The sequence below is a fragment of the Canis aureus genome, chromosome 37 (assembly GCF_053574225.1).
Source record: "Canis aureus isolate CA01 chromosome 37, VMU_Caureus_v.1.0, whole genome shotgun sequence".
NCBI classification, from domain to species: Eukaryota; Metazoa; Chordata; class Mammalia; order Carnivora; family Canidae; genus Canis; species Canis aureus.
This window is the reverse complement of record NC_135647.1, coordinates 12230035-12254563: the sequence shown is the minus strand read 5'-3', so window position 1 is coordinate 12254563 and position 24529 is coordinate 12230035. Positions and strand designations below refer to the sequence as shown.

Below are 24529 nucleotides of genomic sequence, written 5' to 3'. Positions count from 1 at the left end.
CAAATACACAGAACATAACTTCTCAAGGGAGGAATGTCAACATCGCATTTGCAAAAAGATAATGTGGGGTCACACACACACACACACACACACACACTTGGAAAATACCATCTGGGCATCTGGTGGTGCCTGGCTGGCTCAGTCAGTAGTATATGCAACACTTGATCTCGGGGTTGTGAGTTCAAGCTCCACAGTGGGTGTAGAGATGACTTAAAAATAAAATCTTATAAAAAAAAAAAAAAAGGAAAAGACCATCTGCCATAACTCTTGAAACCTTCCCTCAAGTTCACATTATCAGATACTCCCACTCTGACCTTCATATCCTTTGTACAATGTTCAGGAGCTCTGTAATGAAAACATGAAGACAAGAGCATGTTTTCCCATTCCTGCTCTAACACAGAGTTGGGGGAGCAAAGGGAGTGTGTGTCTCAGCAAGCAGAGGACTCCCTTGGGCTCAATGTGACTTGGGAGCAGAGCCACATTCAACTGTCCTCTCCATCATCTGTGTCTGCATACCATTTCTGGCCCTTTCCCATCTCTTTTTCATTTTTTGTCATGCTTGTTTGGTTTATGTTATAGAGAATAAATTATCTTGGGAAAAAAGAAGACATTACTATAGTGTTAAAACTCCAGTGTTGTTTTTTTTTAAGATTTTATTTATTTATTCATGAGAGACATAGGCAGAGGGAGAAGCAGGCTCCATGCAGGGAGCCTTATAGGGGACTCGATCCCAGGTGTCCCTAAAACTCCAGTTTTATTTCCTTATGGACAATGCTTGTGATATCATTAAGAATTTTAAGCTGGGAGAGCCTGGCTGGCCCAGTCGGTGGAGCCTGAGATACTTGATCTCAGGGTTGTGAGTTCGACCCCTGCATTGGGGGTAGAGTTTACCTTAAAAAACTTTTTTTTTTTTTTTTTTTTTTTCAAAGGATTTTAAGGGATGCCTGGGTGGCTCAGTGGTTGAGCGTCTGCCTTTGGCTCAGGGCGTGATCCCAGGATGCTGGGATCAAGTCCCACATCGGGCTCCCTACATGAAGCCTGCTTTTCTTTCTTCCTATGTCTCTGCCTCTCTCTGTGTGTCTCATGAATGAATAAATAAAATCTTAAAAAAAAAAAAAAAAGGATTTTAAGCCGAATTCATTTGTACTGGGTGGTCCATTTGAGAGAAAGTAGAATATCAGACTCATTCAGTACTAAAGTAGTAATTCACTTGGAGGTCCCAATGTCAGAGTGCAATTCAATTCTTTTTAATACCAATGAATGTATTCATTAGCCTATAGTTAAAATCATCTAAAACCCTCTTCCAATAATATGATCAGACTGAAATAACATCTGGAGTGCTTAGATTGAAAAAAAGATGGCATTACTCAATTTCCAAATACAGTACCTTGAATAATAAATTTAAAGAGTTCATTCTTGTTTTATTATTGATATTGCTTCATAATTATCCTTTCTATTCTCTCTTTATTTCTTTTTGGGAAGCTGGGGGAGGGGTGGTGAATGGAAAAAGCAAAGTCGGCAACTTATCTTAAACCACAACTACTTTTCCTGTATCCTAAACCCTCAAAGGGGGTTTCTAAAGGAAAAAAAATAAAATTAAACCTTATCCAGTGGAATTTAGAGAGCTAGAAATAAAGCAGTCTTAAAAGTTGTAACAGATATCTTTCTGGTTTATGACCACATTCTCTAACATCTGTTGAGGGACATTTTCTGACCAAAGGGCCTGTCAGTATCAATAAGGAAAGTCGCTTTCCTCATTGTTCTAGAATCTACGGTGTCCAGGGTTATTGAAATGGATATATACTGTAGTTCATACCAGAGGATGGAGAAAGAGAGAAAGAGGGAAGGAAAAGGAGAGCATGGGTTACAGCATGGAGTTGCCCCTGGCCCTGCTTTGAACTCTCCCTGGCTTTTTGGAACTTGACCAAGGTCAAATAGTCAGTTGTAGCCTGCTTAAGGCCTCTGGTTCTCTGTATATAGTTAGGGGTAGATTTTGAGGTTAAGATTATGAAGTTTTGTGGTAACTTTAAACTGGAAAGTATTGCATTCACCTTTTATATTCCCCAAAGAAAGAAGAAATGCCCAGCCATGTAATGAAACTCCTTTCAATCTGACCATTGTGTTAGGAACAGATTTCACACTGAGCAAATCTTTGCAACCAGACTCAAATGTTTCCCATTAAGTCTGTGCACGGGTATAAATGTGCAAGTGCCTGCTGCAAAGTGTGCAATTCTCCAAGCAAAAGGCACACACTTGGTGACTTGGATAGAGTATCAAAAACATACAGAGCTGAACACTTGTTTGCACTTACTATTGCCATAATTTAGAGCCTAAACAATGAGAAAGCAACCTCCCTAAATTGTCTTGGGGTGGGGAAAGAACCCCATCTGATTAGACACAACATGCTTGGCTCAAATTGTTACAGCCTTAGTTCCTTGAATAAGAATTGTTAGCATTTCAATGGCTACAACATATCTTACCAGAATTCTTCACAGTTTAGCAACTTTTGATATAAAACAAGTGCTAGAAAGTGGAGTCTAAAAGGATGCATGAAATGTTTGACTACCAAAACCTGGGATTCTGGTACTAAAGTTGAAGATAACCACATTAACAGAACATTTTACTCTGCTATAAAAGAGGTCTTTTGATTGGGGGTGGGGGATCACTCCTTCTCTTCCCCTTTGTTTCAGAGTAAATGTTAAAAACAACCACTTCTTGCAAAATTGCTGCATACTAGTGTTAAACCCAATTAAAGTCACTTGTGTTGGGACACCTGGGTGGCTCAGTAGTTCAGCACCTGCCTTCGGCCCAGGGCTTGATCCTGGAATCCCAGGATCCAGTCCCACATCAGGCTCCCTGCATGGAGCCTGCTCCTCCCTCTGCCGGTGTCTCTGCCTCTCTCTCTCTCTCTCTCTGTGTGTGTCATGGATAAATAAATAAAATCTAAAAAAAAATAAAAATAAAAATAAATAAATAAAACCTTTTTAAAACAAACAAACAAACAAACAAACAAATAAAGTCACCTGGTGTAACTACAATAATGCTAATGAGAACAGAACCCCCAGCACTTACAAGGATGCTCTTATCCCACACTTCAGAAAAGTTCATAGATGCTATCTTATGAATCCTTTTTGAATAAGAGCATTGTTATCTCCACTTTATCACTGAGAAAATCAAGGTATCCAAAGATAACTTGCCAAGGTCATAAGCTTACTCTGAGCCACCACCAGAAAAGAGAGCCCTTCAAGGGGCATGCTGCCTAGGGCCTCCAGAGGACAAGCTCATCCGGAAGCCGGTCTTACGTTCCCAGCTCAGAGATCAACTTTGTGTGCTCACATACAAGGAGCAACTTTTGTAGAAAATGTACTGACTGGGGTAAATGGCGAAATAAGAGGGAAAGAGAATAAATAGAAAAGTGAAGGCTCATCTATGGCTTTCTTGAAAAGTTATTTCTACAACTGTTCAAAAGAAGACCATGTTGCAGAGTCTTTTTTTCTTTTAAAGACTTTATTTATTTACTTGAGAGAGACAGAACACAAGGGGGGTGGGCAGAGAGACAAGCAGATTCCCTGCTGAGCAGGGAGCCCAACACAGGGCTTGATCCTGGGACCCTGAGCTCATGACCTGAGTGAGCCAAAGTCAGATGCTTCAGCCACCCAGGCACCATGTTGCAGAGTCTTATAAAGCTTTAGCATTGTTTAATACAAATTGTGTAACTCAAATACATACTTCTATCCTGAAAGTTTCCCCTCTCTAATATTCAGAATTTAAAATTATATTGAATGCTTTCACTTAATGTTTCAAACTTAGTACAGTGCCCTTCGGTATTTTAAAGCGGCATTGCAAATTGGTTTCAATATGTATTATGTCACACAAAACCAAGTATATTGTTACTTTATTATATACCTATACCAAAAATATATAGAGTAGGGGCACCTGGGTGGCTCAGTCAGTTAAGCATCCGACTCTTGATTTCAGCTCAGGTCATAATCTCAGGGTCCCAGGATGGGGCCCCCAGTGGCTCTGTGCTCAGTGGGGGGTCTGCTTCTCTCCCTTCCTTCTACCCCCCTCCCAACTCATGCACTGTTTTTCTCTCTCAAATAAATAAATCTTATCGCATTTTGGCCTTTTGGGCTGAGATCAAGTGCAGTATCTATTCTTATCTATTCAAATAAATCTTTAAAAAAATAAAAAAGTATACAGTAAAAATACATTTTTACTACTCAATATATTCAGATTTTAGAAAGTTGATGTGCAATATTATAGGAATTATTTCAGTGTGGTTGGAATTCATCCAAAGAGCCACTCCTACTTGGTTTGGGGTTACCGTGTTGTTGTTTTTTCCTTCAATTTAAATTCTCTTATTTGATTACGAGTGATTGAAGTAAGAGAAGAAAAAACTATGATGCTTTCCTCACATGAGAGGATAATCAGCCTCAGGCAAAACTCTCCTTTCACCTTGGGGCAAGGTTACCAATCTTTACTATTACTTTTTAAATATGTTCTTTTTAAGTGATCTCTACACCCTTCCTGAGGCTTGACCTCACAACCTCAAGATTGAGTCCCCTGCTCCACTGACTGAGCCAGCCAGGTGCCCTCTCCCTTCTTTTTTCTTTTTTTCTTTCTTTTCTTTTCTTCTTTCTTTCTTTCTTTTTTTCTTTCTTTCTTTTCTTCTTTCTTTCTTTCTTTCTTTCCTTCCTTCCTTCCTTCCTTCCTTTCTTTTCTTTCTTTCTTTCTTATGATATTTATTTATTCATGAGAGAGAGAGAGAGACACACCATCCTGGGACTCTGGGATCATGACCTGAGCCAAAGGCAGATGCTCAACTGCTGAGCCACCCAGGCACTCTGCCCTCTCCCTTCTTTTTCACCCTAATTCCAATCACCTTCAACTATCACCAACCTGCTGATTCCAATTTAAGATGATATTGACCTCCAAGTATGTGCATTGTAATAGCTAGACTTTGAGGCCCAAAGTGGTCCAGGGCCCAAAGGCCATATTTGTAATGGTAGAATTTCAGCTCCATTGACAGATGGTGGCGGATCCATTTTTTAAACCAGAAGTGATCCCCCTCAATTAGTGTTTCAGAAGTGATGAAGATGGGGATGCCTGGGTGGCTCAGTGGTTGAGCGTCTGCCTTTGGCCCAGGGCGTGATCCTGGAGTCCCAGGATCGAGTCCCACATCAGGCTCCCTGCATGCAGCCTGCTTCTCCCTCTGCCTGTGTCTCTGCCTCTCTCTGTCTCTCATGAATACATAAAATAAAAAAAAAAAAAAAAAAAAAAGAAGTGATGAAGATGGGCAGCCTGGGTGGCTCAGTGGTTTAGCCCCTGCCTTCCGCCCAGGGCCTGATCCTGGAGTCCTGGGATCGAGTCCCACCTTGGGCTCCCTGCATGGATCCTGCTTCTCCCTCTGCCTGTGTCTCTGCCTCTCTCTGTGTGTCTCTCATGAGTAAATAAATAAGGTCTTTAAAAAAAAAAAAAAAGAAAATACCCTAGTAAAAGGTCATGTCTTTATCCCATAACCCAACAGCATAGGAGTACTTAGGTGTTCCATAAAGCTCAACGTTCCTGGACCTTAACGGAGAATCATTATATGAGTCCTGGGTACCTGGGGTCCAAGAATCTATTTTTTTTTTAATTTTTAAAAATTTTAAAAAATTCATTCATTCATGAGAGACGAGACGACAGAGGAGGCAGAGAGGCAGGGTTTGTGTGGAATCAAAGGTGAACACTCGTAAAGCATGACCCAGCTGACATTTTGAGCCAGTCGCACAAGGCACAGAGAAGGCCAAAAAGGAAAACCAATGAGGAAAAAAGAAAGCGAGCACAAGCTTTATGGACCTGCCACCGGCCTCTCTCAACGCCGCCCTGCGTCGCGCAGGTCTGTGCCCCCCGCTCCAGAAAGGACTTCCGCGGTTGCCCTTCCTCCCTCCCTTCCTCTTTCTCGCTTGCTTTCCTTCAAAAAGCCCCGTTGTGTCCACTTGGCCCGTGGCTTGGGACGGGGCTCCCCGGGGGTGAGGAGAGACGCCCCTCCAAGGCCGCGGGCCGAGCTCGGCGGGGACGCCCCATCTCCTTGCCGCCCTCCACCTGCCCGCCCCGGAAGTGATCCTCCCGGAAGTCCCGGGGGCGGGGGTGGGGTCGGGGGTCAGCTTGAGGCGCCGCTCCAGGACCATGGCGGCCTCTGGGGAGGGCAGGCGTTGCCTCCTCACGTTGGGGCGCCCGCCGCTCGGCCTGGAAGAAGGGCGCAGCCCCGAGCTGGGTTTGCGTCTTCAAGAGACGCTGGGCGCCCCCGTGCTTCTCTTTGGCCACCTTGCCAGGCAGCAGCCACGGTGGACATAGGAGCCCTGAGAGAGGTGGGTGCCGGAGTCCCTCGGGGTGACGCGGCGGGGAGACACGGCCCTCACAGGCGGGCTGGCCCTGAGGAACCTGGGAGCGCACGGAGGACGGGCAGGGAGGGGCCAAGCTCGCAACCAAAACGGTGGGCCGTCCCGGGGCTCAGCGGTTAGCGCCGCCTTCGGCCCAGGCCGTGACCCCGGAGACCCCGGATCGAGTCCCACGTCAGGCTTCCTGCGTGGAGCCTGCTTCTCCCTTGGCCTGCGTCTGCCTCTCTCTGTGTGTGTCTCTCATATGAATAAATAAATAAGGTCTTTAAAAAAAAAAAAAGGAACCAAAATGGTTCCAAAATGCAACCAAAAGAGGTTGCAGGGTGGCCGGAGGCTGGGCCTCCCTGGGTGTGTGTTCCCGCCAAACACTGTGGAAGCCGGAGGCAGATGGGGCCTGGCAGCCCCTTGCCTCTTCCTTCCTTTCTCCTTTCCTTTCCATATAAAAAGATTCCTTTCCCTAGGCAATGCACACATTTTTTTTTTTTTAAGATTTTATTTATTTATTCATGAGAGACACGCAGAGAGAGAGAGAGAGAGAGGGAGAAGCAGGCTCCATGCCGGAAGCCCGACGTGGGACTCGATCCTGGGACGCCGGGGTCACGCCCTGGGCTGAAGGCGGGGCTAAACCGCTGAGCCACCCGGGCTGCCCAATACACAGACTTTTGCGAAGGAAATAAGGGTTTTTGGACACTTAGGTATTTTTTTTTACTAACAAATTGCTGTGTATTTATGCATCTCCTATCTTTTCCCACATTGGTTTCTTCAAAGGATTTCTATGAAGGTGGTATTTTTTTCAGGTTCCTTTATTTTTTTCTGTAACACTTCACTTAAAATAGACATTATTATAAACACAAATATCTTTTACTAACTCTGCCCAATATTAGAAGCTTTACAGGCACCGAAGACTACCATGATTAACCTTCCCCGAATAAAACTTTAGGGATGTGCTTTGAACCCACAAAAGAAATTAAATGCACAGTTAAGACTGATTTTCATCATCAAGTTGCAACAGGGAATTGTCTTTAAAGCCATCTCCTGCTGCCTTCATTAGAGTCTCAATCTCTTGCTGCAAATTTATATTCCTTTGTGGGTTTAAGGCAGATATTGGATATCCTTTTAATCTATATTTATTAAGTGAGCTATTGACGAGTCTCATTCTGCCACAAATTCATGAACAATGTTCCTGTGGCCACTCTAGTGGGATTCTTAAGTGAATACAACATCTTCAGGATAAGTGGTCATTTTTTTCAGAGTAAATGGGCATATTTTAAAATTTATTTTATTTTATTTTTTTTAATATTTCATTTATTTATTCATGAGAGACAGAGACACAGGCAGAGGGAGAAGCAGGCTCCATGCAGGGAGCCCGACGCGGGACTCCTCCCGGGTCTCCAGGATCAGGCCCTGGGCTGAAGGCAACGCTAAACCGCTGAACCACCAGGGCTGCCCAGGCATATTTTTTTTTAATGCACAAGTTAACACGTATCAGGATAGGCTACGGCTTGCCCGGCAAGCCCAAATCAACTAATAAAAGTTAAGTATGCCAAGAACAGAACCCCAGAAAGGGAGTTTTACTGCTCCCCAGCTCTTCCCCCCCCACCCCCCACATCTCCTTTCCCAGAGAGCCTCTCCCAGTTCAGGACCTTCGGTATCGAGCAAAGCTCCTGGTTAGAAGAAACTTCTACCTAGAAAAGTTTGCCTGGGGCAGCTCCAGTGGCTCAGCGGTTTAGTGCCGCCTTCAGCCCAGGGCGTGATCTTGGGGCCCCCTGATGGAGTCCCACATCAGGCTCCCTGCATGGAGCCTGCTTCTTCCTCTGCCTGTGTCTCTGCCTCTCTGTTTCTCTCTGTATCTCTCATGAATAAATAAATAAAATCTTAAAAAAAAAAAAGTTTGCCTGATTGCTTTCAGATCCATTCACTGCCGTTCTGTTCTGCATCAGAGGGCAACCGACCTGTGCAAATTCCATTTCTCAGCCTCCCTTCCCAACTGGCATCCAGCTGCATTCAGTCAGTGGGAGACGTGGGACAGATGTGGGAGGAAGGGCGGGAGAGAAAGGAGAAGTTAGAGTACTTCTGCCCCTTCATTCATCTCTGGTTTTGGCAGCATCGTTGGCTAGGGGGGCACCTCTTCATGCTTGCAGCTTTCCTCTGGCTGTACCTAGCTGGAAGCCATTTGGCAAAGGCATCTGGGTAATGCCATTTGCACATTGGCCCCTTGTGCGTGGCCCACGGCAGAACGGGGGAAGTTTGAGGACTGGATCTGAGAACAAACAGCCAGAACAAATAGTTCTGCACAGAAGCAGAACTAAGTCAGACTCACCGGGGACCGCTCTACCTTGGTGAGACCAGGAGTGACAGCTGACCTCACTGTATCTCTTCAGTATTTATGAATCGTTTACCACCAGGTGTTAGGAACTGCTAGGTGCTGCGAATGCAAAGACCAATGGCTTGAGGTCCCAGCCCCCATCCCTTTTAGTTGGCCACTCCAAGCCTGCTTCTTCTTGATTGTAAAATGGGGGCGGTAATAGTCTCTAACGCCTAAGATTGTTGTAAGGGTTACATGAGATAATTGCTTACAGGAGACATTCAGTGAGCATTTGTTGGATAAAATTGTGCCTACTGAGACAACACTTAATAAGTAAGGTGATGCTACACTTCATTGATTACCTCCTCTGTGCCAGGCACACACGTTACTCTAATTCCTCCATCTATCAAGGTAGGGTAAACCAGTAGGTTGAATACAGTGTGGTCAGGGTCATAACAACGCCACCTACAAACTGTGATGGGAAGGTGGTAGGGGCAGGGAGGATTTCATCATGGGGTGGGCAGGAGGCAGGGCCTGGAGTGGGAGGAACCTTGGAATAATAACCGCAATCCCTGAGACCAATTGAGAACTTAACTCAGGACCCGGCTCTGAGCTACAAGCACTCACCGAGTCTTCCTCCTTGGAAAGCCTAGCACCCTGGGAGGTTTGTAGTTCTATCAATTACATTTTATAGAGCAAGACACTGAAGTTTAGAGTTGCTAAATCACATGCCCCAGGTCACCAAGCTGATAAGAGTTAGGGTCAAGATCCAGTCCTGACCATGCCTGAGGATTCCAAAGCCGATGCTTTGAGGACTCTGCGGTACTCTTCTGGATTTCTGGATATATGCTTTTATTAAGAATTAACCAACACACAGCAGCCATGCAAATAACAAATCTGTGTACTAACATCCAACAGACTATAGATTCCTTGGGGGAGTTTTTCAGAGAGCCTGATTCTGAAGTCACTGAATTCTTTGGAAAGTCCTGCATGCTGCATCCAGCCACCCAGCCCAGGCTGGGAGGAGGAGTTGGGGACAAAGCCTCCATCGTGGGGTGAGGGGAGGTGGCCAAGCAAATAACTCACCCTCTAGAAATAAACCACGTGGGCTTTGAGAGATGAGTTAACCCTTTCATGACGCCAGGCTAATATTTGGTTTAATTATCTCTTCCAAGATACTAAATGGCATTCCACGAGTCTCACAGAGTTAATTTATCTCTCAAATGGGAGCCATTGACTAATCTACTTCAGGCATCAATTCTTCTGTCTCAGGAAGCTTTTCTTTAAAAGGCCAGTTGCAGGCAAGATCACTACTTTTCTACTTAAAGTGAGAAGTTCTTAAAACCTCCCCAGATTGCTTTTAATTAAAAAAAAATACTAATCCTTATTTTTCTTATTTCTCCAACCTCCTGTGCTGCCAGGGGAAATGAGATATTTTGCAAATAAAAGTCGACTTTTTTTTCGGATTTCAGAGCTGTTCAATTATAAACACTGCCACCTGCAAACTTGGAAATCCATTCAACTGCGATCTTCTTTAAAGTGTTTTCAACGCAACTGCTAACCTGTCTAGATGTTTAACTTTCAGATTTCAAAACCTGTCAGTTAAAACTTGCTTACTCTTACCCCTTTTCTCTGAAGCTCCAAGCCTGAGGAGAAATTATGTAGCAAATTGGAAACAAGGAACTAAGACTTGATAGCAAAACAAAAGAGCGGCTGATGGGCTGGTTTGCAGGGAAACTACAATCCTAGCTCTGAAAATGAATAAGGATTAGAGGGCTCATCTACTGGCAGCCTCCACTGAGGTTGTGCCTTCTGAGTTCTGAAACAAACAGTCAATTGATCCCTTCACGAGAACACCTGGTCTATTCTGAGAAAAAAAATTAGTCAAACCTGTTGTTGGCTGAGTTCACCACTCAATTCCGTTAAATTGTGGTGTTGGTAGCAATGGGTAGACATGGCTCATTAAAAATACCATTTGGGGAAATCCTAAGGCAACGGGATAGTCATTACTGAACTAACTCTATTGGCCCTGGAAGGGTTAATTCAACTCCTAAAGGAAAGCAATTTACTTTCTATTCCCCAGAAGGATGAGCCAGACTCTTACTGAGCTTAATACAATGAGGCTGTTTTTTTTTTTTTTTTTTTTTACTGGACCTCCCTCTCCTCTCCAGGCTGAAAGCTGCCTGCTAGTTGACAAGCCCAAGATGGGGTACCCTGGGAGAGTCACCTCTCATTCCTCGTGTATGCCCCACCAGGCCTGAGGCCGGCTGGGTAATGCTGGATAAATCTGTACGTGCAAGGAACAAGCGCAAGGACAAATCCCTTGACTTTGTGTGTCTGGATTCTAAACACCTACCCGGATTCTAACAGTGCAGCCAGATCCATCTACCAACAAAAGTGGCTAAGGGATACTTGATTTATATGCAACGTTAGCAGTGTATCACCGGGCACAAAGTGCCAGTATAAACTGTTCCACACAGACTCCGGTCCTGACGGAGAACAGAAGTCATCCCCTCCTGGACCACAAGTGTGGTTTTATTTCACAATCTTATTTCAAACTTTAGTCGCATCCACTCCCTCCCTACCATGATGTCTTGAAGCAAATCCCAGACTTTCTATCATTTGATTCGTAAATATTTCGGTTGTGTATCTCTAATAGATAAGGGCTGTTTTTATTTTTAGCAAAATGCAAAACAAATACTATCTCTAAAATACAAAACAAAACATAAAAACAAACCCTTTTGACACATGTAACTTCATGAATGAACCTTGAGGACATTCTGCTGAATGAAATAAGCCAGTCACAAAAGGACAAATACTGTAGGATTCCACTTATATGAGGTTCCTAGAGTACTAAAGCCATAGAATGGTCGTTGCCAGGGACCAGGGGAAGGAGGGCATGGGGATTATTGCTTAATGGGTATGGTCTCAATTTCGCAAGATGAACGGAGTTCTGTGGTTGGATGATGGTGACAGTAACACAACAATGTGAATGTATTCAGTAACACTGAACTGTATACTTAAAAAATGGTTAAGAGAGTAAATTTTATGTTAAGTATATGTAGTTTGCCAAAAATTTTTTAAATGGTAAATTTTATTTTATTTACTTATACATTTTATTTATTTATTCATGAGAGACACACAGAGAGAGGCAGAGATGTAGGCAGAGGGAGAAGTAGGCTCCCTGCAGGGAGCCTAATGCAGGACTCGATCCCAGGACCTCTGGATCATGACCTGAACCAAAAGCAGACCCTCAACCACTGAGCCACCCAGGTGTCCCTTAAATGGTAAATTTTAAAGCCTATCACATCAAACTGTTCAGAGTGTTTATCTTGCAGGTCTCATAAATTTTGTTCAGTTTGTTTGCTTGAATCAGAATCCACATAAGGCCCATGTACTACTGTTGGTTGTCAGATACGTTTGCCTCCATCTGTTTTCTTCCCCATTGCAATTTACCCATTGAAGAAGCATTTCTGGTGAAGTCTTCCACAGTCCAGATTTTGCTCTTTGCATTCTTTTTTTATTTTTTATTTTTTTTAATTTTTTTGCTCTTTGCATTCTTGTTGAGTCCTCACTTCATTGTTTTCTTGAAAATCAGGAGTTGGATCAAGAGAGCAGATCAGATTTCAGTTTGATGTCTTTGGCAAGACCATTGCATAGGCTCAGCTATACCACTGGAAGAAGAGTATGTGATTGACCCACATTGTGAGTATGCAAAGATTAATCAGTAAACTATGATGATTAGCCTAGCGTGAGCTCTCCACTGTCATGAGTCTTGGCAGGGAGGGGTAAGGGAAGGGAGTATTGAGAGGAAATACAAAAAAAGTATTTTGACAGAATCCTCCCCATCAAGGAACCTAGTCTTGTTAAGGAGGCAAAACTGATACACATGAAACAATTAAATAAGAACTAAGTGAGGGTACCTGAGCAGTTCAGTCCGCCCTGGGATCAAGCCCCACATCAGGCTCCCTGCTCAGTAGGGTGTCTGCTTCTCCCTCTGCTTCTGCCTGCTGCTCCCCCTGCTTGTGGCTCTCTTGCTCTCTCTCTCTCTCTCTTTCTAATAAATCTTAAAAAAAAAAAAAAAAATTGAGTGCAAAACTGTGCTATGGCTATAAACACCAACTCCTTCCCTAGGTGAGATCATCCAAAAAGGTTTTAGGTAGGATAACATTCTTGAAACAGGTCTTGAAGATTGATTTTGGAAGAAAGATGGCATTTAAGGAATTGAAACTATACAAAGAAATCACAAAGGTTGCTATTAGGTGTTGGATACAGAGGATGATTTAGAATGGTTGGGAATGGTAAGGCACTATAGAGACATGAAAACTGAGCAGAGAGATGAGAGTTGGGGGAAATCTGATCTCCAGAGATGGAGGCACATCACGTTATTTATGTTTTGACATGTACACTTTGGCAAGATTCTAAAGGTCTGCAAATGTCGGGGTGCCTGCATGGCTCAGTCAGGCATCCAACTCTTGATAGTGGCTCAGGTCCTGAAATTGAGCCCCATCTTGGGCCCCATGCTCAATGGGGAATCTGCTTGAGGATTCTCTTTCTTTCTGTGCCCCTCCCACTTGTACTCACTCTTTCTCTCTCAAATAAATAAATCTTAAAAAAAATACAGGTCTGTAAATGTCACAGGTCTTTCAAGGATATGATTTTCAGTATCATTTAATAGAAGAATTGAGTTTCACCTTACTGAAATTTTTTCCAATGGAGTTGAGCCTTTTTGGTAATTAAACACATGGAAAAGAGTTTTATGAAAAATATAGTTAGAATTTGGGGCACCTGGGTGGCTCAGTCAATCAAGCATCTGCCTTCAGCTCAGATCATGATCCCAGGGTCCCTGGGGAGCAGGGTCCATCCATGAAGCAGGGAGCTGCATCTCCCCATCCCTCTGCAGCTCCCCCTGTTTATGCTTGCACTCTCTGTCAAATAAAATCTTTAAAATATATATATAGTTAGAATTTGATAAAGTGTTTAGGATTAGCTTTAAAATGCTCCATCAGAGAGGCTGAAACATGAAAAAAGGTTGCCAGAGTTGGTAATTGTTGTAGCTGAGTGATGGGTTCATAGGGTTCATAATTCTCCCTACTTTTGTGTACATTTGAATAATAGTTACTTGTAAACCTATTACTGTTGGGGTCAAGGGTCATTCCTACATCCGTGTTTCTAATGTTATAGCAAAAAAAGGATTCACTGGACCAGAAGATGCAGCGCTTGTCTCTTCCATTACTAAGTGTTTAACTCTAGCCCATTACTTCACCTCTGTGGGGATCAACTCCCTTCTCTGTAAAATGAGGGGAAAGAGGAAAGAAGCTAACATTTATTGACTACCTATTAAGTGCAGGAATTGTGCGATGTACTTTATATACGTGATCTCAGTTATTGAAAGGGTCAACAAATGTTCTTAGGCTCCAAAATTTCTTTCCTATTCTGGAACTCCAAGAAATCCCCTTCACTTTCATTTTATTTCCTGATAAGCCCATGTTCCAGATAACCTTACTAGGCTATGAAGACATACAGGTAAAAGAGCTCTTCTCTTCAAGGAGCTTATAATCTAAAGAGACAGACTAGCAGCTTTCCAAATGGAGATGAGACACTTCATGAAGTGTTAAAAAACAAAAACAGATTAGTCAGAAAGATTATACTACAAGTAATGGTTTAAAAAAATTTTTTATTAAGCAATCTCTATGCCCAACAAGAAGCTTAAGCTCCCAACCTGGAGATCAAGAGTCACATGCTCTACCAACTGAACCAGCCAGGCACCCCATCTCCAGAACATTTTCATCATCCCAAATTGAAAGTTGGTACCCATTTAAACCGTAACACCCTATTTTCTCTTCCCCTAGCCTATAGCAACCACCATTCTACTTTCTGATTGTATGAATTGACTACCCTAACTACCTTATACAGGCAGAACGATACCACATTTGTCTTTTTGTGGCTGGTATATTTTACTTAGCATAGTGTCCTCAAGGTTTCCATGTTATAACATGTCAGCCTTTTTATGGCTGAGTAATATTCCATTCCAAAATCTACCACATTTTGTCCATTCACTGCCAATGGACATTTGGGTTTCTTCTGCCTTTTGTCTGTTGTGAATAGTCCTGCAATGAACATGAGTGTAACTTATATCTCTTCGAGATTCTGCTTTCAATTCTTTATGGTATATACCATGTTGAGTCTTGGAGAATGAAAACAAATTAAGGCAAAATGGAAAGGACCAGCATTCCAAGAACAGCAACTTATACAAAGACAGAGAGCTATATTGTTCAATAGGGCTGGAGAATAGGGAGGAGGCAAATGGTGAGATAGATATGAAGCAAGGGAAGGAGGCAGGGGCTAGAGCTCCAAGGGCCTCCCATCCCATGGGGAATGGACGATGAGGGCTAACAGTGAACTCAGATAAAATCTCTCTTTTCAGGAGTGCTTCAGTGGTTTAGCATCTGCCTTTGGCTCAAGTCATGATCCCAGGGTCCTGGGATGGAGTCCTGCAGCATGCTTTCCCCCAGTTGCCTGCTTCTCCCACTGCCTATGTCTCTGCCTCTGTGTATCTGTCATGAGCAAATAAATAAAATCTCTAAGAAAACAACAACAGCAACAACCCCCTCCACTGCTATTAAAGAGTTCACTGCTATTAATTTTAAGCAAATATTCAAAAGCAATATCTTTATAGAGAAGAGTTCAGGCCCTAGTGGAAATGACCACTAGAGAATGTACACACATGGTGATGACCCCCAGTCTTATGCTCCCTGCATAGTTGTCCCCCTCACTCTACAGTAATGGACTGCTTAGTAGACTAACTCTATGGTCAATAGATATAGGCTATTTAGTAAAGTCTTTTGCTCAAAATGTATTTTCTAATGTGATTTGATTAAATTTTATTGATTTGAATTCTTTTCAGAATCAACTAAACCAGAGCACAGATCAAATTACAAGATTCTACATTCAATTCCCTACCTTGCTTTCTTGGTAACACAGGATGAATGCCTTCAGTTGTGGTAAAAACGATGCCAGGTAAACTTGGGCCCCAACCAGATATGAATGACATTATGACAGTGCAGCCCATAGTCTATTCATTACTATAGAGAGTCTCTTTTTTTTTTAAGTTAACTCTATACCCAACATGGAGCTTTAACTCACACCCCCAGGATCAAATCCCATGCTCTACAGACGCAGCCAGCCAGCTGCCCCTGTATAAAGAGTCTTAATCCCATGTGGAAAAAAAAAATCCCATGTGAACCCAGTTACATTCTAGAGAAATAGATAGTATGCTGTTTATGTGTTACTTTAACGTGCTGGTGGCATTTGGGCATTTCTTAAAATGCTAATGAACATGAGCACAATTAATGGCCAAGTTGTTCTCACAAGAGGATCCATAAATAATGTCTTTGTTCTTCAGGTTGTTTAACTTTTCTGGTATTCATGTTGATCTTTTTGTTTATAATATAAAGTAATATTAAAAATCAAGAGCCACTGTATTGATTTCTCAACAAAAGTCATTCACCCAATGCAAGTTTGGTTTGTGTGTGTTTGCAGTGGTGAGGAGAGCATATGGTAGGTGGGGATATGTGGTCTAGGTCACTGGTTATGTTGCTTCATAAGATGGTTCACAGATCCAAAAATGCTATAAAACCGGGCTCTGGTTCTGAAATCCTGCAGCGTGGTTCAATCAACAGAGGTGGAGTTTGAAGTGACCTTCGATGTTGTAGAGCAACACAAAACGTCATCAATATGAACTGGCAGCCCACGAGTGAGTGATGTTTCCCAAATACATTGGTGAAGCTGGAATGTTCATGGAGAAGAAGAGTCTGGTCCTAATCTTTTAGGGACTGGTCACTTTACACTTGAAGTCTTATTCAGCTCTAGTTATGATGTCTTTTTTTTTTTTTTTTTAAGATTTTATTTATTTATTATTGAGACACAGACACACACACACACACACACAAAGAGGCAGAGACACAGGCAGAGGCAGAAGCAGGCGCCATGCAGGGGACTCGATCCTGGGTCTCCAGGATCACGCCCTAGGCTGAAGACAGCACTAAACCATTGAGCCACCTGGGCTACCCTAGTTATGATGTCTTAAATGCAACTATGAGGCATGTGGATGATGAGAATTAATTTTCATTATATTATCTTTTATTCAGTCTGTTTATAGACACATTATATTGCTTAGGATTTAAGTTTAACTACATATAACAGCGATATAGCACACCCCCTCTGGTCCAAAATGGCTGAAACAAGACAACAGTTTATTTCTCTCTCAGATAAAAATACACCTAGAGGCAGTTAGGGATGGTGGAGTGGACACACTTGCATTCTGCACCCATAGATGTTGCCCTGCTCATATGACCAAAGGCGGCTCGCTTCCAAGTCCTTGTTGCAAGCCATAGGTAGAGAAAGGTGAAAAGAGGCTTATCATTTTGTTGTAAGAATACATCCCAGAAGTGGCACTTCCAACGACCAGAATTAATCACATGGCCACAAGGAACAGCAAAAGTTGCTGGAAATGTCACTGTGACAGTGGCAATCTGTGACAAGCAGGAAGGAAATAGCATCTGCTGGGGGATCCATAACAATCTTTGTCACATGTTTTACTTTTTCTAAATTGAAAAAAAAAAAAAAGGAAAAAAAACTGATTCTCAAAGATGAAAAACTCTTCCATACATACCTGGCCAACTTCCGTTCATCCTTCTTATCTTAACCTAAAAGTGACTTCCATCAGAGGAGCCCACGTAGTATTTTTGCCTCCCTCCCCTTCACTCCCTGCAGCCCCCATCTGATGCGGTCTGCCTGGTATTTTCTGTCAATATAGCACTGCTCTTAGGGTAATTATCAGAACTGAAATTAATGACTCACTGATAGGACTATGTGTGTGAATGATATTTAGAACTCTGTGAGGACAGTTCTGTCTTAGTCACACAAGTCTTAGGCCCTTGATAAGCACTCAAGGCAAATTTTTCAGATCAATTCAAATAAATGGGAAAACAAGGTATGTGCTCAAGGGCACATGATTAGTGCAGAACCAAGACCAAAACTGGGTTTTCAAGCTCATATGTTCGTATCATACCACACAGCTTTTACAGGCAATGACATGAGGTTTAAGAGAACAAACTCACTTTGTTGACCTTGTGCAGATAATTAGTGGCAGGACAAGGCCTAGAATCCAGCATGTTAAATCCAGCCCACATTCGTGCTTTTATTTCTAAACCTTTTTCAGGAAAAGTAAAGGTGTTTACAGAAAGATTCATCAAGATACCTTGGTGGTATAGTCGAACTCTTGGTTTCAGCTCAGGTCTCAATCTCAGTGTCATGAGTTCAAGTACCACCTTGGGCTCCGCCCTGGGTGTGGAGCCTACTTAAAAAAAGAAAAGGGAGCACCTGGGTGGCTCAGCAGTTGAGCATCTGCATTTGGCTCAGGGCATGATCCTGGGGTCCTGGGATCGAGTCCCACATTGGGCTCCCTGCAGAGAGCCTGCTTTTCCCTCTGCCTATGTCTCTGCCTGTCTGTATGTGTCTCTCATGAATAAATAAATAAGATATTTTTAAAAAAGAAAATTAAAGGAAGAATATGCAGGCTAAAGTATTGGATGGAACCAGTGGGAGAAGTATTATGTCTTCAGGACATAGAAATCATCTTAACCTTTGAGTTCAGCTTAGAGGATGGTATCAGTCTACGTATAGAGGAGCTGCTTATCTGCTCTTCCTGGAAAAGAAGTAGTATCTTAATCATCACATAAAATACTATTGATTGGTGTTATTATTTTGATCAGCATGGACTAAGGCATCTTCCCAACAAGGCCGATTGGATGAAAGACTTTACATAACCCATTTGCTGGCAAATGGTAATACAGCTAGCTGTTTTGAAAAAAATTCTCATTGCACATCCTGGATTGGCTCTGATTACCAGGGAGTATGTTGGAAGAATGTATGTTACAAAATATTCTGTCACATATAAAACATAATTGACCTTGCCAGAGAAGGCCATGTACTCTTGGCATCCAGTCCTCCTACAATGTTTTCTTTGTCCCTAAAAATCATTTATGTTTAACATGCGCTGTTTCGAAGAATGGCAAGAATTCTTAAACAATTGGAGCACTAATCTATTATGTCCTCTAGAAACAGAAAACCTAACTAATATATCTCCTGAGTATTTTTGTTTCTTCTGACTTCTCCCCATACTTTAATTACCAGCTATGCTATTCCAAAGTTACAAAATGGTATTTTTTAAATATAGCAACAAATATAACCCCCCAATTTAAAATTCAATAAAGATGATAAAAAGACTCGATGAAGATCTACTGACTATATTGGTCAATAAACAGTAGAATAGACAACTAAGGAAAGTTCTATACTCTCCATCCATCCTTAGCACAAAAATAAATAGGATGGACTCCCACATGATTTATATTCTCAGATGTTCTGGAGCAAAGGTCCTTTTGTTTTTGTTTTTGTTTTTTTTAATTTTAAAGTTTATTCACTTTTAAGTAGTCTCTACAAACAACCTGGGACTCAAACTTTTGACTCCAAGATCTAGAGTCACATATTCTTCTTAACTGGGCCAGCCAGGCACCCCTGAAGCAAAGGTCTTGGCCATACCTCTTAAAACACCTTCTAGCATTAATATTCTTAAAAAATTCAGGCAGACAACAAAAGTGAGGTCAAGTTGTGTTTTTGTGGTACTTCTATATAAGTAAACAGAGAAATAGCCAGATTAAAATATCAAAATGAATGACTTAGGTGGTCTCCAAGCCTGAGAGTGGGGTGAGGGAAGGGCAGGACTTTTACTGGTGATTAACTGGGAACAAGCATGAGGAAAAATAGCCCTCTGTTGTCTGCTTCAATAACGTGGTTTCACTGAGGTCTTAAAGATAGGCCCAACATACTGTCTTCTGTTTAAGAAAGCTCCAAATACAAGATATGAGGAATCTTAGATGTGCTCAGGGAAAGCAAGAGGATGCTGACAGAATTTACCTGAATAGAAGCATCTGTCACTGCTACCTTGAGCAAAGCTTCCAGAATAGGACCAGTACCCACAGGACCCATGAGTTTATGGCCAGTCCAAAATATAAAACCATAAGACTAGCAATATTTAGGGAATCTTCATAACTAACATAAGGAAACATCCAGAGGAAAAAAAGCCAGAAATCATTTTGGAATATTAACAAAGTCTGAGAAGGGAAACTGATTAGCTTTTGTCCTCATCTCAGGGAAAGGCACTTCAGAAATGAGGGCTTACATGAAGCACCTCTTAGAGCAAAGGTGGAATGGAAAATACCAACTTCTATAGATTGAATGTGTGTGTCCACACCCCCCATTCATGTGTTCAAGCCTAAACCTATTCCCCCCAATGTGTTGGTTTTAGGAAGTGGGGCTTTTGGGAGGTGATTGGGTCACCAAGGTGGAGCCCTCATGAATGGGATGAGTGTTCTTGTAAAAGAGACCTCAGAGAGCTTCCTCACCCCTTCCACATTGTGAGGAGAACACAGTGGTAAGAAACAAGAAGTAGGACCCTATCAGACATGGAGTCTGCCGGTACCTTGACCTTGGACTTCCTAACCCTCAGAACTATGAGAAATAAATTCATGTTGTTTATAAGCCACCCAGCCTGTGGTATTCTGTTATAGCAGCCCAGACAAAGACACCAACTAATGTGGAAACATCCTGCTTAGACACAGTCACATGTATTTTGCTGGGCTTATAACATTACTGTCTCCCATTTTTCTTTTCTTTTCTTTTTACAGATTGAGTGAAGGAAGTCAGTTAGAGAAGGACAAACATCATATGGTTTTACTCATTCGGGGAATATAAAAAATAGTGAGAGGGATTAAAGGGGAAAGGAGAGAAAATGAGTGGGAACTATCAGAGAGGGTGACAGAACAGGAGAGACTCCTAACTCTGGGAAAGGAACAAGGGGAAGGAGAGGTTTTGGGGATGGGGTGACTGGATGACGGGCACTGAGGGGGACGCTTGATGGGATGAGCACTGGGTGTTACACTATATGTTGGCAAATCGAACTCCAATAAAAAAATATACAAAAAAAAAAACACAACAGATTGTATTTATTACACAGAGAGACAGCACCAGCAGCGGGAGCATAAGCAGAAGGAGAGAGAAAAGCAGGCTTCTCAATGAGCAGGGAGCTGGATGTGGGACTTGATCCCACAACCCTGAGATCATGACCTGAGCTGAATTAAGAGTCATACACTTAACCACCTGTGCCACCCAGGCGCCCCAGGGCTTCAACATATCTTTTGACTCAACCTACAACAAAACTAGACAGTCAGTTGGTTGCTCAATGGTTTGTTGAGCATTTATGTAACTGTTCCAGGCCCTATAGGTTAAACAAAAATCTAGGCCAAAAGACAGCATCTTTTGCACTAAGGAAGTTATTAGAAAAACAATTTGAAAGACTAGTAAATGCTATCAAAATTCACATCAGTGCTATTTATAAAGATTCTTAAAATGGAAAAAAAAAAAAAACCCTAATTATCCATGTGAAAGGGTGTGTAAAGGGAGGATAACTGACCCAATCCTGGTTTGCCAGGAATGGGCGATAAAAGTCCTGTGTCCTTGGGAATCCTCTCAGACATGGACTAATGGGAGAAGTTGGTTACCCTGTAGCAAAACAGTGAAATACTATGCAACTTTCATTTAAAATATACTAATAAAGATTTTAAATAATACGAGAAGTGTTTTTGACATTAAGCAATACCTCAACAAAAGCAGAACTCAAAATGCTAGAAGCTAGATAACTAAGCACATGAATTACAAAGAAAAAAACCAGAGGTATGAAATATGCCAGCAGGTTAACCACAGTTGCCTTTGTGTAGTGGAATTGTAAAAAGTTTTCTTTTGTGCTGCTTGACTCTTTAGTATACTTTTCAAATTTTCTGTTGATGAATATGTATTGCTTAATCAGGAAAAGAAGTATGGTATAAACTAATAAATTTCTAGATGGAAATTAGTCTAAATCCCTACTACTTTTGCTCTCATAGAATAATTAAAATAACAGTCCTTAATAAGTATTTACTTCATGCTGATCACTGCTACTAATTTCAGCATCAAGACTGTACAGTAAAATGACCTAGTAGGTAGTACTGTTATTAGATGATAGAAACCAAGGCTCACAGCTGGAAAGGAGAGGACTAGGAACTAGGACTCCAGCAGCACAGCTCTTTCTCTGAGAGAACCTTACTATGTAATCAGTATCTGCAACAGCATATTCAGGACACTGCCCAATTTCCCCCCACAGGTTCAGGTGAGGTTCCCTCAAGCTGCTGATGTACACAAATGAGGGGAAGTCTACACTGAGATGTGGCTGAGTACTCAGAAAATGAAGAGGGGAAGAAAAGGCAGTTATTAACAGAGAAAGCAAATTTTGTGCAAGGAATGAAAGCTAATCACATATCCTGTGGCTAAGTCATGATTTATATTCTACTAATAATCATACTTAGTATTGATCCAAACTAAATGATGGCTAAAAAACTAATTAGGGGGCACCTGGGTGGCCCAGTGGTTAACCCTCTGCCTTCAGCTCAGATTGCAATCCGTGGGTCCTAGGATCAAGCCTCATGTGGGGCTCCCCACTCAGTGAAGAGCCCTTTCCCTCTACGGCTCCCCCTACTTGCTCTCTCTCTCTTTCTCTGTCAAATAAATAATAAAATAGAATCTTTTTTCAAAAACCCCAAAAACTGGATCGGTAGAAAAAGGGCAAGAGGCAGAGGTATGTCCTGGGGTAGGCTGAAAAAGAGACCTATAGTCTCCCCCCATCTTGGGAAATCAACTGGTAATTCCTAAAACTAAAAACTCAAGAAGTAAACATATAACTTAAAATTATGAAGTTGAATACTGCAATAATCAACTAAAAGTGTTCGAAGTGTCTGGGAAACAGGAAATGGGTAGGGATGAGCAGGGGTATATATTTATAGTAACAAGCCTTGGGGAACTATTTCACTCTTAAAATTATGTGCATGTGTAATTTTGATTTTAAAAGCAAAAGAAAAATTAAAACAATATAATAAACATTCCTGTGCATATCTTTGCACTTGTGATAAAATAATTTACAAAAAAAGGGATTTGGGGGGTCAGTGAAAATGCATATTTTAAATTTTGTTCCATGTTGTACAATTGGGAACCAGAAAGCAGGGGGGAGACTTTCAAGCACAGTCAGTAAATACATGATTATATTTATTTCTCTACTTCTTGCCATTCTTTTCTCAGTTTTTCATCTTTGACAGTATGCTAGAAATGTCATTTAATTTGCATTATTTAATTATTTAAGTCCTTTCACTAATAAGTATAAAAATGTAATTATTACTGGTTTTTTCTTTTTATTCTTTTGTGAGTTTCCTGCTTACATGCCTTTCCATTTTTAAATATTTTGTATCTTTTCTTGTTGATATGTAAAGAGTTCTTTGTGTTTTAATATCAACTTGGTGTTTGTCACATACTTAGCAAAAAATTTTCTGAATATGCGTGAACCTTTGTGACATATTTAGAATAATGTTCTTCATTGTAAAATTATTTTTCAATCATCCATAATTTAAAGAACTTTCACATGTCACTTTTAAAGTATTTTTTACCCATTTGAATTAATATTGATGGTTAAAAGTAAGATAGTGATAAATCATCCCTTTTGAATAATTTCTGAGTGTTCTAAGTTAGGGAAAGGGTTCTTGCTACCCTGTGTATGTAGGAATAACAAACATTGTAATTTCTAGATTCCATTTGATTGCATTTTCTCTGTTTTTACTTGAAATTAGAGATATCTTACCCCCTCTTTTTTTTTTTTTAAGATTTTAAGTTATTTCTACACCAAATGTGGGGCTCATATTCACAATCCCAAGATCAAGAGTTGCATGCTCTACAGACTGAGCCAGCCAGGCAACCCCCCTTATTTTGAATTTGTTATTGCATTTCAATAGCAGTTATCTTAAAATATGAACAAAATCTAAATACTTGAAATTAAACTAAGATTTCAATATTTTATTGGCATTCGGACCATGTGCTTATTTTATGTGTTCTTGCTGCCATAGTTCTGCTGTCCCAGAATGGTAAGCATTTTCTAGAAAGTAATAGGATGGTGTTTGAGAAGGGATTTTAGGTGCTTTTCTGTCAGTAGTTAGAGTAAGTTCACCACTTATGTTTTAGCTTCTCTTAGCTATTCATAGAGTAGAGAGAAAAGAAGGGGGATTTTGTAATAAGATCTCCCTGCTCTAAACCACAACTTTCCAAGAAATATTAGAAGAAATAATATCCTCATAATAATAACTAAAAATAGTGAAACGCTTTCACTAATTTGTGATGTTCCTCATCTTGGTGTGTGCTCTGTAGGACTGAACTGTGTTATAAGTCAATTAGAAATGGCCAGAAGAGCACCTGGGAGGCTCAGGGGTTGAGCATCTGCCTTTGGCTCAGGTTGTGATTCTGGAGTCCTAGAATCAAATCCTGCATCAGGCTCCCCACAAGGAGCCTGCTTCTCTCTCTGCCTGTGTCTCTGCCTCTCTCTCTGTATGTCTCACGAATAAATAAATAAAATCTTTAAAAGTATACATTTTTAAACCTGCAGTATGATGGAGTAGATAAAGCACCATAACTATCCTGGTTGTTCTATTAATACAAGAATGAAAGCATTCAGTATAATTTACTAAACATTGGAGGACTGTCTGAGATGTGCCAGATGCTATGCCAGGCCTGGGGTCATAGAAATTAACGTGGCTACATGGAATGGCTGCACAGTTTTGTGAAGGCAAGGTGGGGGTGTTTAGAGCAACCTGGGGTTTTGGAGACAGCTTCTGGAAGGAGCTGAAGCCTGAATAAGGATTCCTCGGGAGGG

The 24529-nt window shown here is 41.5% G+C and overlaps 1 long non-coding RNA gene across 4 annotated transcripts in view; it reads left to right on the top strand.

Moving 5' to 3' along the window:
• Window positions 1-6154: 6154 nt before the first annotated feature.
• The window catches only part of LOC144306348 (uncharacterized), a 49304-nt gene continuing 30929 nt past the window's right edge, over window positions 6155-24529 (top strand). For 3 of the 4 annotated variants that reach the window (XR_013373419.1, XR_013373418.1, XR_013373417.1), the window contains exons 1-2: window positions 6155-6353; window positions 15596-15708. This is a non-coding gene — a long non-coding RNA (uncharacterized LOC144306348). Of the gene's footprint in view, window positions 6354-12286; window positions 12394-15595; window positions 15709-24529 lie in introns of all 4 variants that reach the window. The other variant, XR_013373420.1, reaches the window with a different exon arrangement.